Genomic DNA, 13,526 nt, shown 5'->3' on the forward strand with positions numbered 1-13,526 from the left:
AAGAGGCCTATTTATAGAGTTTCCTTCTGGGAATAAGAAGTTTGCTGAGGCCATTATTCTTGAAGATTCTAAACTTTGTGTTAGTGCTTAGCTTTACTGAGTTTTAAAAGATTGGCTAAAATTTTGTTAAAACATAAGCACTTAGACAATGAAGGAAAGCTGGAGTTGCTGCACATGATGTCCAACGTTATGTCAAGGAATCAGATTGGGCTGCACAATGCACAAGGCAAGATAAAATGTCAAATGAAGAATTGAAGCTGCAGGATCCACGATGTCGGATACGATGTCCAGGACATCCTGCCCGAAAATACTGGACACATAAATCTGTTATATCTTTAACAGATTAATGTGCAGTTAGCAACAGATTTGGCGATCTATCTTTAGGAACGAATTAAAAGATAATTAAAGTTCGAATTACAAACTTGAATAGTTCGTTCAGGGATTAAAGATTAAAGATAAAAACTAAAAGATCAAACTTTATCTTTTAGATCTTTAAGTGCAGATTTTTCAGGAGAATGATAGATCTTATCCAGCGCAAGTTGTTGCAGCCCAGATATGCACACTGCTATATAAACATGAAGGCTGCACGAGTTTTCTACCAAGTCCGAGATTGAAGAGTTATTTTGTGAGTTTTGGGACTTGAGTGTTTTGTGAGCCACCTTGATGTTACCCTAACATCAAGTGTTGGACCTGAGTGTGTAGAGTTGATCTCTATTGTTCAGAGAGCAATCTCTGGTGTGTCTTTGATTTATTTGTAAACACGGGAGAGTGATTGAGAGGGAGTGAGAGGGGTTCTCATATCTAAGAGTGGCTCTTAGGTAGAGGTTGCATGGGTAGTGGTTAGGTGAGAAGGTTGTAAACAGTGGCTGTTAGATCTTCGAACTAACACTATTTTAGTGGATTTCCTCCCTGGCTTGGTAGCCCCCAGATGTAGGTGACGTTGCACCGAACTGGGTTAACAATTCTCTTGTGTTATTTACTTGTTTAATCTGTTCATACTGTCAAATATAATCTGCATGTTCTGAACCACACAAGGACAACCCTTCCTTTGTGATGCAAGCTCCATTAGAGCTTGTAAGCCTAGGATATTCTTCATCAATGGATTCCTTTGCTTCTTGGAAGATAAATGGCAGCGGAATGGAGAAGGAAGAGAGAGAGGAGATGCCACTTCAAGGAGAAGATGAGTCTAGAAGAAGCTCACCACCATAGGAGGCCATGGATAAGAGCTTGGAGGAAGAAGGAGATGAATGAAGGGAGAGGGAGAGAAGAGCACGAAATTTTGTGCTCAAAAAGAGCTCTGAAATCTGAAGTTAATATTCAAATGATCAAAGTTCAAAAAAATGCACACACATGACCTCTATTTATAGCCTAAGTGTCACACAAAATTGGAGGGAAATTCAAATTTCACTTGAATTTGGAATTGAATTTGTGGAGCCAAAATTTCACTAATTATGATTAGTGAATTTTAGTTATGGTTCAGCCCACTAATCCAAGATCAATTCCAAGATTCTCCACTAAGTGTGCTTAGGTGTCATGAGGCATGAAAAGCATGAAGGACATGCACAAAGTGTGACTATATGATGTGGCAATGGGGTGTAGTAAGCAAATGATCACCTCCCCCTCTAAAATTTAATTGGATTGGGCTTCTACCAATTCAATTAAATTTATTTCCAACCACACACATCAAATATCCACTTAGTGCATGTGAAATTACAAAACTACCCCTAATACAAAAACTAGTCTAGGTGCCCTAAAATACAAGGGCTGAAAAATCCTATATTTCTAGGGTACCCTACCTACATTATGGAGCCCTAAATACAAGGCCCAAAAATAATGAAACCTTAATCTAATATTTACAAAGATAAGTGGGCTCGTACTTAGCCCATGGGCCCGAAATCTACCCTAAGGCTCATAAGAACCCTAGGGCCTTCTCTTGCATCTCTGGCCCAATCTACTTGGAGTTTTCTATCCAATGCCCTTGCGGGGTAGGATTGCATCACTTTGTGTTCATATTTCTTTACAACAAGAGACCTCGGTCTCTTAATCCCTTTAGGGAAATAGAATGAAGAGAAGAAGAAATCTCTCTTGAAAGAGATAGATTGTACAATTGAGCACTCAATTAATTCCTTATTGAATTGCAAGTGTATTGGCCAAGGAATTCTTAAGAGGATAAAATGATTTTGCTTTTTGAGAGGATAATACTTTTTGTTCTAAAAAACTCTAAGAAAATTCGTGTTCCAAGTCACATATAAATAGACCTTTGATGGCCATGTAAAAAACCATTTGAAAAGTTGTGACCCTTTGAAATAATTTTCTGAAAATCTCCTATGGTAATCGATTACAAGACTTGTGTAATCGATTACAGTCTTTCAAATTTGAATCAAAACATTCAGTTACTGCTAATAATCGATTACCATCCAAGTGTAATCGATTACACAGTGTAAAATTTGAATTCAAATTTCTAATAACTGTTATAAGTCATTTTGGCCACTGGTAATCGATTACCAGAGAGTAAATCTCTTGAAAAAGACATTTTTGCTTAAATTTCTTGGCCAAACCTTTTGCAGTTTTAATTTGGAATTCCCTTCCTAAAACACTAGAGATCTTCTTGATGTTGTATCTTGTATTCTTGGATTTTTGTCTTGAATTAAACTTGAGAAACGCATTTTCATAAGGCATCAAAACTTCACGATCATATGGCATCATCAAAACATCAAAGGCAAAGTCTTTGCTTCTACAATCTCCCCCTTTTTGATGATAACAATTTAATTCCTGAAATCAAGATACAAGTAATGTATATGCAAGATATATTGTTGCGTTCACTCATTTCATACTCCCCCCATGTTTTGGAATTGATGATCACTTAATCACCAATACTTGATTTCTAAGCTTCTATTTCTAAGCTTCTATACCACCCCATTTCTCTCCACCTTTTGCAACATCAAAAAGCCAAAGTGTGTGGCAATCAACACAAGATGATACAAGTTTACATAATTAATCATAAGTCTCAACCAAATATAAGACAATCATCCAAAAGTTAAAACCAAACATAATCCAAGCATAAATAAGTCATAACCAAATATAATCCAAGCATAAAAGACTAAGTGCCAATTATCGAAAGATAACGAAAGTTCAGAAAATGATAACGTAGAAAGCATAGCCAAATACACGGCTTTAAAGATAATAACATCCTAAAAACTGAGACGGTGGTGGGAGGTCGAAGCTCTAACAAAGATAAGTTACATCCTCTTCAAGTTGGGTGATGCGGGTATCCATGCCTTCAAAGCAACCATCCAAAGAATCAAATCGTTCACCAACATAGGTGCAGAGGCCTCGTAACTTTGAAAGAACTTCAGTCAGAAGGGTGAAGGAATCATCTCGCTGAGGAGGAGGAGAGGGAGTACGCTCGTCTTGTGGAGGTAGCGCATCTTTCTTCAGCCATTGACCATTACGATCCTTACGGTAACCAAATGAAGTGACTGCACCAGCACCTATAGCAAAGGATCGCTTGACTTGAACAAAAGGTTCATCATCAAGAGGAATTTGAAAATGACGGAGAAAAAGGGTGACCAATTGAGGATACGGAAGAGGTGCATTGGCCCGTAATGCCTTATGCATTCGGTACCGAACCAAGTGAGCCCAGTCGATCTAATGACCGGTAAGAAAAGCCCACATCAAAATCAAGTCCTCCTCAGAGGCTTGAGACAAATTAGAAGAACTGGGAAGAAAAATTCTAACGATAATATAGTGCATGATGCGACAATCAAAGGCTAATGATCCGGCCAGCAATCTACCGGTCATTTCATCCTGGTCATTACAAACCATGCGGCGAGCATCATGATTAGAATAGTCGAATTTCCAGTCATCAACAATGGTGCCCTCAAAAGGTGCACCTTGAATGGGTAATTTAGTCAATGAAAAGATCAAAGATTGATTAATGATCATAGAAATACCATGCACCTCAGAAGAAATAATACCATCCTGAATTTTTAAATTACTGTAAAAGACTTTAACAAGTTCAGGATAGTAAGGCAATTTTAAGGACATAAAATCAACCAATCCAGAGTTTTGAAACACTTGATAACAGTCAAATGTCTCATGATTAAAGAAATCTGTGTCTAGGTACTTAGGGTCTAAGATGATCCTAGAAGAAAATTAAGAGTTGTACCATAGACGTTGATCATCTGAAGAAAATAAAGTAGATGATCGTGGAGATGATAAGGAAGGATGAATAGGTGTTGTGGGTGCCTCATATGGTCCGTGGCGGCGATGGCCAGCAGCAGCGATGGTGCAGGACGTTCCCTTTCGCTTCTTCGACGATTCTGCCATTTGATGAAGTTTTAGCAAATTTCAATCAGTGGAATTGAAAGAGGAGTGAAAATGATGAAGATTGGGCTTTGTGGGACTTGATTTGGTTAAGAATTGAGGGAGATATGAAGGTTTGACGATTAGGGAAGAGGTGGCATGTAGGGAGGAGTGTGGCTGCGCAGCCATGAGTATTTATAGAAGAGGACTTGATGTAATCGATTACAGGAGCATTTAGCCTTCTGGTAATCGATTACAGGCTGCTGTAATCGATTACCGGCTATCTGTTCTTGTGTAATCGATTACATGTTATGGTAATCGATTACCAGAACAATATCTAGGTTGTTTCATCAAAGAATATCTACTTCTATGCTAAAAACATCTATCTATATCAATTATCAATACTAATACTTATTTAGTTCAATCAAACAAGTATTAATCACACAATTAATACACCAATCAAACAAAATCAACATCATAGAATAAAAAATCAATCAATCATGAAATATTAATATTTCAATCAACCAATCAATCCTTAGTTATTCAAATCACTAATATCTAAGAGACCTAATTCTCTTCTAATGGCAAAGAATGTTTCTTTGGGGAGAGGTTTTGTGAAAATATCAGCAAGCTGATTCTTTGTATCAACAAACTCTAACACACAATCTCCCTTCAAAACATGATCTCTTAGGAAATGATGTCTAATTTCTATATGTTTGGTTCTAGAATGTTGAACTGGATTTTTGGATAGATTGATTGCACTAGTATTGTCACACCTAATTGGTATATGATCAAGAAGGATTCCATAGTCAGATAGTTGTTGCTTCATCCATAAAATTTGGGCACAGCAACTGCGAGTAGAAATATATTCTGCTTCAGCAGTAGATAAAACAACACTATTTTGTTTCTTACTATGCCATGATACAAGAGCAGATCCAATAAATTGACATGTTCCACTTGTGCTCTTTCTATCAATTTTGGATCCGGCAAAGTCAGAATCAGAGTATCCTATTAAGTTACGTGTAGAGTTCTTAGGATACCATAACCCTAAATTGATTGTTCCTACTAGGTATCTTATGATCCTTTTTGCTGCACTCAAATGTGATTGTTTGGGGTTGGATTGGAACCTAGCACACATGCATACACTAAACATGATATCTGGTCTACTAGCAGATAAATAGAGAAGAGATCCAATCATACCTCGAGATTGTTTCATGTCTATAGACTGACTGAATTTATCTTTATCTAAATAATAGCCAGTACTCATAGGTGTAGCCATGTGCCTTGCACTTTCCATATCAAATCTTTTGATCAATTCTTTGAAGTATTTTGCTTGATTGACAAATATACCTTCTTTAGTTTGCTTGATTTGTAACCCCAGGAAGTAATTTAGTTCTCCCATCATTGACATCTCAAATTCGCTTTGCATATCAAGAGAAAACTCCTTGCACAATGAATCATTAGTGGATCCAAAGATTATATCATCAACATATATTTGAACCAATAGAATATCATCATACTTTCTCTTTATAAATAGTGTGGTATCCACTTTTCCTCTAGAAAAATCTTTCTCTAAAAGAAATTTGCTTAGACGTTCATACCATCCCCTAGGGGCTTGTTTCTAACCATATAATCTATAAACATGATTTGGCTTATCTGGTATTTCAAAACCTGGAGGTTGTTCCACATATACTTCTTCTTGAATTAAGCCATTTAGAAAATCACTTTTAACATCCATTTGATAAAGCTTAAAATTCATTATAGATGCATAGGCTAAAAGCATTCTAATGGCTCCTAATCTTGCAACTGGAGCATATGTTTCTTCATAATCTATACCTTCTTCTTGATTGTATCCTTTTGCAACTAATCTAGCTTTATTCCTAATGATTATGCCATGTTCATCTAACTTATTCCTAAAAACCCATTTTGTTCCTATGATGGGGTAGTTTTTAGGTTTCTCTACTAGTTCCCACACATTGTTTCTTTCAAACTGATTTAGTTCTTCTTGCATAGCAATAATCCAATGATCATCTATTATGGCTTAATTTATATTTTTAGGTTCAACCATAGACACAAAAGCCATATTATTGCATAAATCTTTAAGAGAATGTCTAGTTGTTACCCCTTTTGAGATATCACCAATTATGTTGTCAAGGGGATGATCTTTTGAAGCTTTCCATTCTTTTGGAACTTCATCATTTGATTTGGCTTCTTCTGGAGAATCTTCATTGCTTCCTTTCCCTTTCCTTTAGAATCTTGTCCATGAATATGCATTTGTTCTAAAGATTCTGCAACATCATCTAAAATATCCTTTCTTGGAGAAATAGCATTAGACTCATCAAAGGAAACATGAATAGATTCTTCAGTAGTCATAGTTCTTTTATTATATATTCTATAAGCTTTACTATGCAAGGAATAACCAAAGAAAATTCCTTCATTTGACTTAGCATCAAATTTTCCCAAGTTATCCTTTCCATTGTTTAATACAAAGCATTTGCAACCAAAAACATGTAGATGTGAGATATTTGGTTTCCTACCATTGAACAATTCATATGGAGTTTTCTTTAAGATGGGTCTTATTAAAGCCCTATTCATGATATAACATGCAGTATTAACGGCTTCAGCCCAAAAATATTTTGGAAGAGGAGTATCATTCAATAGGGTTCTAGCAATTTCTTCCAAAGACCTATTTTTCCTTTCAACAACTCCATTTTGTTGAGGGGTTCTAGGTGCAGAAAAATTATGTTCAATACCATGCTTTTCAAAAAATAAATCAAATTCTTTATTTTCAAACTCACCCCATGATCACTCCTAATAGATATAATTTTGAGATTTTTCTTATTTTGAATAACTTTTGCAAGTTTCCTAAATGCTTGAAATGCATCATTCTTGTGAGTGATAAATAATGTCCAAGTGTATCTAGAATAGTCATCAACTATAACAAGGGCATAGTAACTTCCTCCAAGACTCATAATTCTAGAAGGGCCAAACAAATCCATGTGTAGTAATTGTAAAGGTTGAGTAGTTGAAATAATGTTTTTGGATTTGAATGAAACTCTAGTTTGTTTTCCTTTTTGACATGCATCACATAGTCTATCTTTTTCAAATTTTAGTTTTGGCAAACCAACAACTAAATCTTTTGAAATTAATTTATTTAAATGTTCCATGTTTATGTGAGCAATACGTTTATGCCATATCCATGGATCATCATCTTTGCTAAGAAAACATTTATTATTATCTAGTTTTTGGCTTAAATCTATCATATAAACATTGTTAATTCTATACCCTATATGCTTTATATTTGTATCATGTTTATGTTCAATAAGACATTTTTAAGAATCAAATGATACTAGATAGCCCTTATCACATAATTGACTAACACTAAGCAAGTTGTGCTTATGGCCTTCAACAAGTAGAACATTTTCAATGGAGTTTGAAGAATTCGTACCTATTTTTCCAACTCCAAAAATTCTACCTTTGTTGTTATCACCATAAGTAACATGCCCACTTTTCTTGGGAGAGATATGTGTGAACTTTGATGAATCTCCCGTCATATGCTTTGAACAACCACTATCTATATACCATTTCTTCTTCAAAGATACCTACATAATCAAGTTTGTGACTTAGGTACCCAAACTTTATTGGGTCCTTGTGTGTTAGTATTGACTAAAGATCCTTTTGGGACCCATATCATTTTGATATTGTTGCAATTTTTCTTAAACTAACACGTAGATGTGCCATGCCCTTTTCTTCCACAATAAAAACATGTAATGAAAGGAGAATTGTATTTTTGTGAGAAAGAAAAGAAACTTCTATAAAACTTTTGTTGTTTTTTTGGTTTGTATCCAATTCCTGCTTTATCAAAAATACATCTTTGATTTCCTAATATAACATCTAGGTTATTCTTGCCAATAGAAAATTTTGCAAGTGAGTTTTTCAAAATTTTAATTTCTTCTACATATTTGCTACAACATTTACATGAATTTTCTTTTTCATTAGTCATAGTAGAAACATGAACTTTATCACTAGATTTAGAGATTGAAACTTCCGTTTTAAGAATATCTATTTCTTTGTTTAATTTTGAAATTTCTTTCTCTAAATCCGAAATTGTTTTCTTAGATGAGAAGACAAGTTTTGCTAGTTTAATTGATTCACAATGTAATTCAGCAAATTCATCTTGTAACTCATCAAAATAAATAGATTTGTTAGAAGATGTTACCTCTTCGTCGCTTTCATAATTTTTGCCCATTAGACATAGATTAACCATTTCTTTTTCAGAATCATCAGACGATTCTAAGTCGTTATCATCCCAGGTGATATAGGCCTTCTTTGCCTTCTTATCTCCAATAGTCTTCTTTTCAGACTTCTCTATCTTTCTCTTAAAAATTGGACAATCAGCCCTCAGATGTTCGGGTTGATTCCATTCAAAGCATTTTGGAATTTGAGATGACTCTTCAGTTCTTTTTTTAGGTTTGAAGTTTTGTCTTCTTTGATTTCCTCCCATTCTAATAAATTTGTTGAATCTTTTGACAAATAGGCTAAGATCTTCATCTTCATCTAAGTCAATTGAATCTTCTATGTCACTTTCCTCTTGGATTGAAGATAAGGCTTTAAGAGCAATTCCCTTCTTCTTCTTACATTTTCTTCATGTTGATTTAGTCTTTGCAACTCCATCTCATGTTCCTGTAATTTTCCAAATAGAGTAGCAAGAGATATAATAGACAAATCTCTAGATTCTGTGATGGCTGTTACCTTTGGTTGCCATTCTCTACTTAGACATCTTAACACTTTATTTATAAGATCTTCATTTGGAAAAATTCTTCCTAATGATGCAAGATGATTAACTATATGTGTGAATCTTTTCTGCATATCTTGTATACTTTCATTTGTCTTCATCCTAAATAATTCATACTCATGAGTTAAAGTATTTATCCTAAATCGTTTGACATCAGTTGTTCCCTCATGTGTAACTTGTAGAGTGTCCCACATATCCTTAGCACTCTAACAATTTGAAACCTTAAAATATTCATCCATTCTGAGGGCAGAAGTAATAATGTTTTTAGCCTTTAAATTGTACTGCACTAATCTTCTTTTATCTTCATACCACTCTTCTCGAGGTTTCTCTATTGTTGTATTACCAGCCACCATGGTGGGTACATAAGGTCCAACTTCTATGGCTTCCTAAATGTTTAAATCTATTGCCTCAATGAAAATTTGCATTCGGGTTTTCCAGTAATGGTAACCCTCTCCATTAAAAATAGGAAGCCTATTTATAGAGTTTCCTTCTGGGAATAAGAAGTTTGTTGAGGCCATTATTCATGAAGCTTCTAAACTTTATACAATAATGAAGCTCTGATACTCAGTGTTGGGCAAGTGGCCTCAGATATCTTAAGAAGGGGGGTTGAATTAAGATATCTCAATCTTTTCTTAATCAAAAATTCTATTTGGATTTTATCCCAATAACCCAAGATTCCTTTTTTAAAAATGAACTCCTAAATAATAATGCAAATTAATCTTACTAAATAGAAATAATAAGCAATAAACAATAAAAAATAAAGGAGTTTAAGGGAAGAGAAAATGCAAACCTAGATTTATACTGGTTCGGCCACACCCTTGTGCCTGCGTCCAGTCCCCAAGCAACCCGCTTGAGAGTTCCACTATCTTGCAAAATCCCTTTACAAGTTCTGAACCACACAAGGACAACCCTTCCTTTGTGTTCAGATTTCTTTACAAAAAGAGACCCTCGGTCTCTTAATCCCTTTTGAGAGATAGAATGAAGAGAAGAAGAAATCTCTCTTGAAAGAGATAGATTGTACAATTGAGCACTCATTTAATTCCTTATTGAATTGCAAGTGTATTGGCCAAGGAATTCTTGAGAGGATAAAATGATTTTTCTTTTTGAGAGGATAAGACTTTTTGTTCTGAAAAACTCTAAGCAAATTCGTGTTCCAAGTCACATATAAATAGACCTTTGATGGCCATGTAAAAACCATTTGAAAAGTTGTGACCCTTGGAAATAATTTTCTGAAAATCTCCTCTTGTAATCGATTACAAGACTTGTGTAATTTTCAAATTTGAATCAAAACATTGAGTAACTGCTGGTAATCGATTACCATCCAAGTGTAATCGATTACACAGTGTTAAATTTGAATTCAAATTTCTAATAGCTGTTATAAGTCATTTTGGCCACTGGTAATCGATTACATCCTCTGGTAATTGATTACCAGAGAGTAAATCTCTTGAAAAATACATTTTTGCTTAAATTTCTTGGCCAAACCTTTTGCAGTTTTAATTTGGAATTCCCTTCCTAAAACACTAGAGATCTTCTTGATCTTGTATCTTGTATTCTTGGATTTTTGTCTTGAATTAAACTTGAGAAGCGCATTTTCAGAAGGCATCAAAACATCACGATCATATGGCATCATCAAAACATCAAAGGCAAAGTCTTCGCTTCTACACTCAGGAGCAATTTGAATTTGTAAATAACCATAAAAACCATCAAGAAAACAGTAATGAGACTTACCTGCCAAGCGCTTATGCATTTGATCAATGAATGGCAGGGGAAAGAGGGAATGAAAGAGGGATGTTCACCTATCAGAGGTATGTTTACCTCTACTTTCCTGAAGGTCTCCAAGATCTCTTTTTTCGCTTCTTCCATTTTTTTTGTTTGGAATTGCTCTAGGTGGGAATGAAAGAGGGATAGGAGGCTGCTTCAAGTCAGAATTACTAGAAGAAGGTCCACCTACCTGAAAATTTCTGTTAGGAAGCTTTCTCTTTTCTGCAACTATCTCATCCTCTTTTTCAGGTGTAGAATGAAGCTTGACAGGTTCAGGTGCCGGTGTTGCTACTAATGGAGGCACTTGAATTTGGTTGCCATACCTCAAGGTGATGACACTCACATTTTTTGGATTTTGCATAGTTTGTGAAGGCAATTTGTCAGAATTTTGGGACTGAGCTTGGTTCAAGTGAGTAGCCATCTGCCCCATCTGATTTGTTAGACTCTGAATGGAGGCTTTTGTCTCTTGCTGAAATTGCATATTCTGGATGGTCATTTGCCTCACTAACTCTTCTAAGGAAGGTTGAGGAGGAGCCTCAGTTGCTTGTTGTCTTTGTTGTGACTGCTACTGTATTGGAGGAGGAACATATGGCTTGCTTGGACCAGCAGCATTCTGGAAAGGAGGGATAGGCTGTTGTTGTTGTGGAGGACTTGCCCATCTCAGATTTGGATGATTTCTCCAACCTGGATTGTATTTGTTGCTTGAAAGATCATAATTATTCTGTTGTTGTTGATTTTGCTGTTGAGGGGGTCTATTATAAATGTTTGCAGCATAAGCTTCAGGTTGCTCATTGACTCCAGATTGCTGCAAAGATGGACAAAGATCTCTATGGTGATCTGTAGAAGAACATAGACCACAGACTCTTGCAATAGGTGCAGATTTCTGATTCATGGCAAGCTGAGTTACTAGGTTGACCAAGGCATCAAGTTTTCCCTCAAGCTTTTTATTTTCAGTAGATGAAGATGAATCTGTGGCCACCTCATGGACTCCTTTAAGGACAGTAGCATCATTTCTTGCACTGAATTGTTGGGAGTTGGAAGCCATCTTCTCAATCAAATTCCTAGCCTCAGCAGCATCAATCATACTCCTCTCCATGTTGCTAAGTCCCTCATAGAAATATTGAAGAAAGAGTTGCTCAGAAATCTAGTGGTGAGGACAGCTTGCACACAATTTCTTGAATCTTTCCCAATACTCATACAAGCTCTCTCCACTAAGTTGCCTGATGCCTGAAATGTCTTTTCTGATGGCAGTGGTCCTAGATGCAGGGAAGAATTTCTCCAAGAACACCCTCTTAAGGTCATTTCAGCTGAAAATGGACCTGGGAGCAAGGTAGTAGAGCCAATCTTTTGCCACTCCCTCCAGAGAATGAGGAAAAGCCTTTAGAAAGATATGATCTTCTTGGACATCAGGGGGCTTCATGGTGGAACAAACAATATGGAACTCCTTAAGATGCTTATGAGGATCTTCACCTGCAAGACCATGAAACTTGGGCAGCAAATGTATTAGTCCAGTCTTGAGAACATATGGAATACCCTCATCAGGATATTGAATGCACAAGCTTTCATAAGTGAAATTAGGTGCAGCCATCTCCCTAAGAGTCCTCTCACAAGGTGGAGGTTAAGCCATGTTCTCAGTATGAAAATTAATAGCCAAATGCTCAAAATCAGAATATTCAGAATCACCAGTAACAGAATGCTCAAAATGATCAGGATGCTCAAAATGCACATAATGACCAGGATGCACACTATGCCTAACTAATCTATGAAAGGTTTTATCTATTTCAGGATCAAAGGGTTATAAATCACCTGGATTGCCCCTAGTCATGCACTATATGAAGCAAATCATGTGTTTCTCAAACAAGCACCTAACAAGGGTGTAAAACTACAGCTATACTTAAATGATATCCAAATGAGCTGAAAAATTTCCAGACAAAAATTCAAAGTCTAACTATGAAAACTGCCTAAGGAAAGTTTAGAAAAATAAGACAATAATACTAAAAAAATAAAAATAAAAAGTTATGGTAACGGACTGCAGGTCAGATGCCACGGCATGGGAAATTTTCTTCTACCCTAAATGCATATATAATAATAGTCATTCTGATACCCGGAGCAAAAGTTATGGCCGTTTTAAGTTTTGCTAAAAACTGTAGAAGCAAAGCTTCATGGTGAATCAAAGGTGATTCAAAGGTGTTTTGATGATAACAATGATGATGACAAAGGTGATGACAAAAATCTCAAAGATCAATCAAAGAAAAACTCAAGTGAATCAAGAACAATTCAACAGTTCAAGATAAGAATCAAGAAGAATTCAAGACTTAAGAAGAAAGTTTAGAGTCAAGAATCAAGATTCAAGGTTCAAGATCTCAAGAATCAAGATCAAGATTCAAGACTCAAGATTCATGATTCAAGAGAAGGTTTAATCAAGATAAGTATGAAAAGTTTTTTCTCAAAAATTGAGTAGCACATGATTTTTCTCAAAACATGTTTACCAAAGAGTTTTTACTCTCTGGTAATCGATTACCAGATTGTTGTAATCGATTACCAGTGGCAAAATTGTTTTGAAAAAGCTTTCAAATTGAATTTACAACGTTCCAATGAATTTCAAAAAGCTGTAATCGATTACAATGTTTTGGTAATCGATTACCAGTGCCTTTGAACGTTGAAA

General features: G+C 35.6%; 1 non-coding gene across 1 annotated transcript; it reads left to right on the top strand.

Annotated features, from left to right (window-relative positions):
- The first annotated feature begins 12,003 nt into the window (after positions 1-12,003).
- LOC114372719 lies at positions 12,004-12,110 on the top strand. The gene has a single exon (XR_003658287.1). It is a non-coding gene; the product is annotated as a small nucleolar RNA R71 (small nucleolar RNA).
- Positions 12,111-13,526: the final 1,416 nt, after the last annotated feature.

This window comes from Glycine soja, chromosome 10 (genome assembly GCF_004193775.1).
Source record: "Glycine soja cultivar W05 chromosome 10, ASM419377v2, whole genome shotgun sequence".
Lineage (NCBI taxonomy): Eukaryota > Viridiplantae > Streptophyta > Magnoliopsida > Fabales > Fabaceae > Glycine > Glycine soja.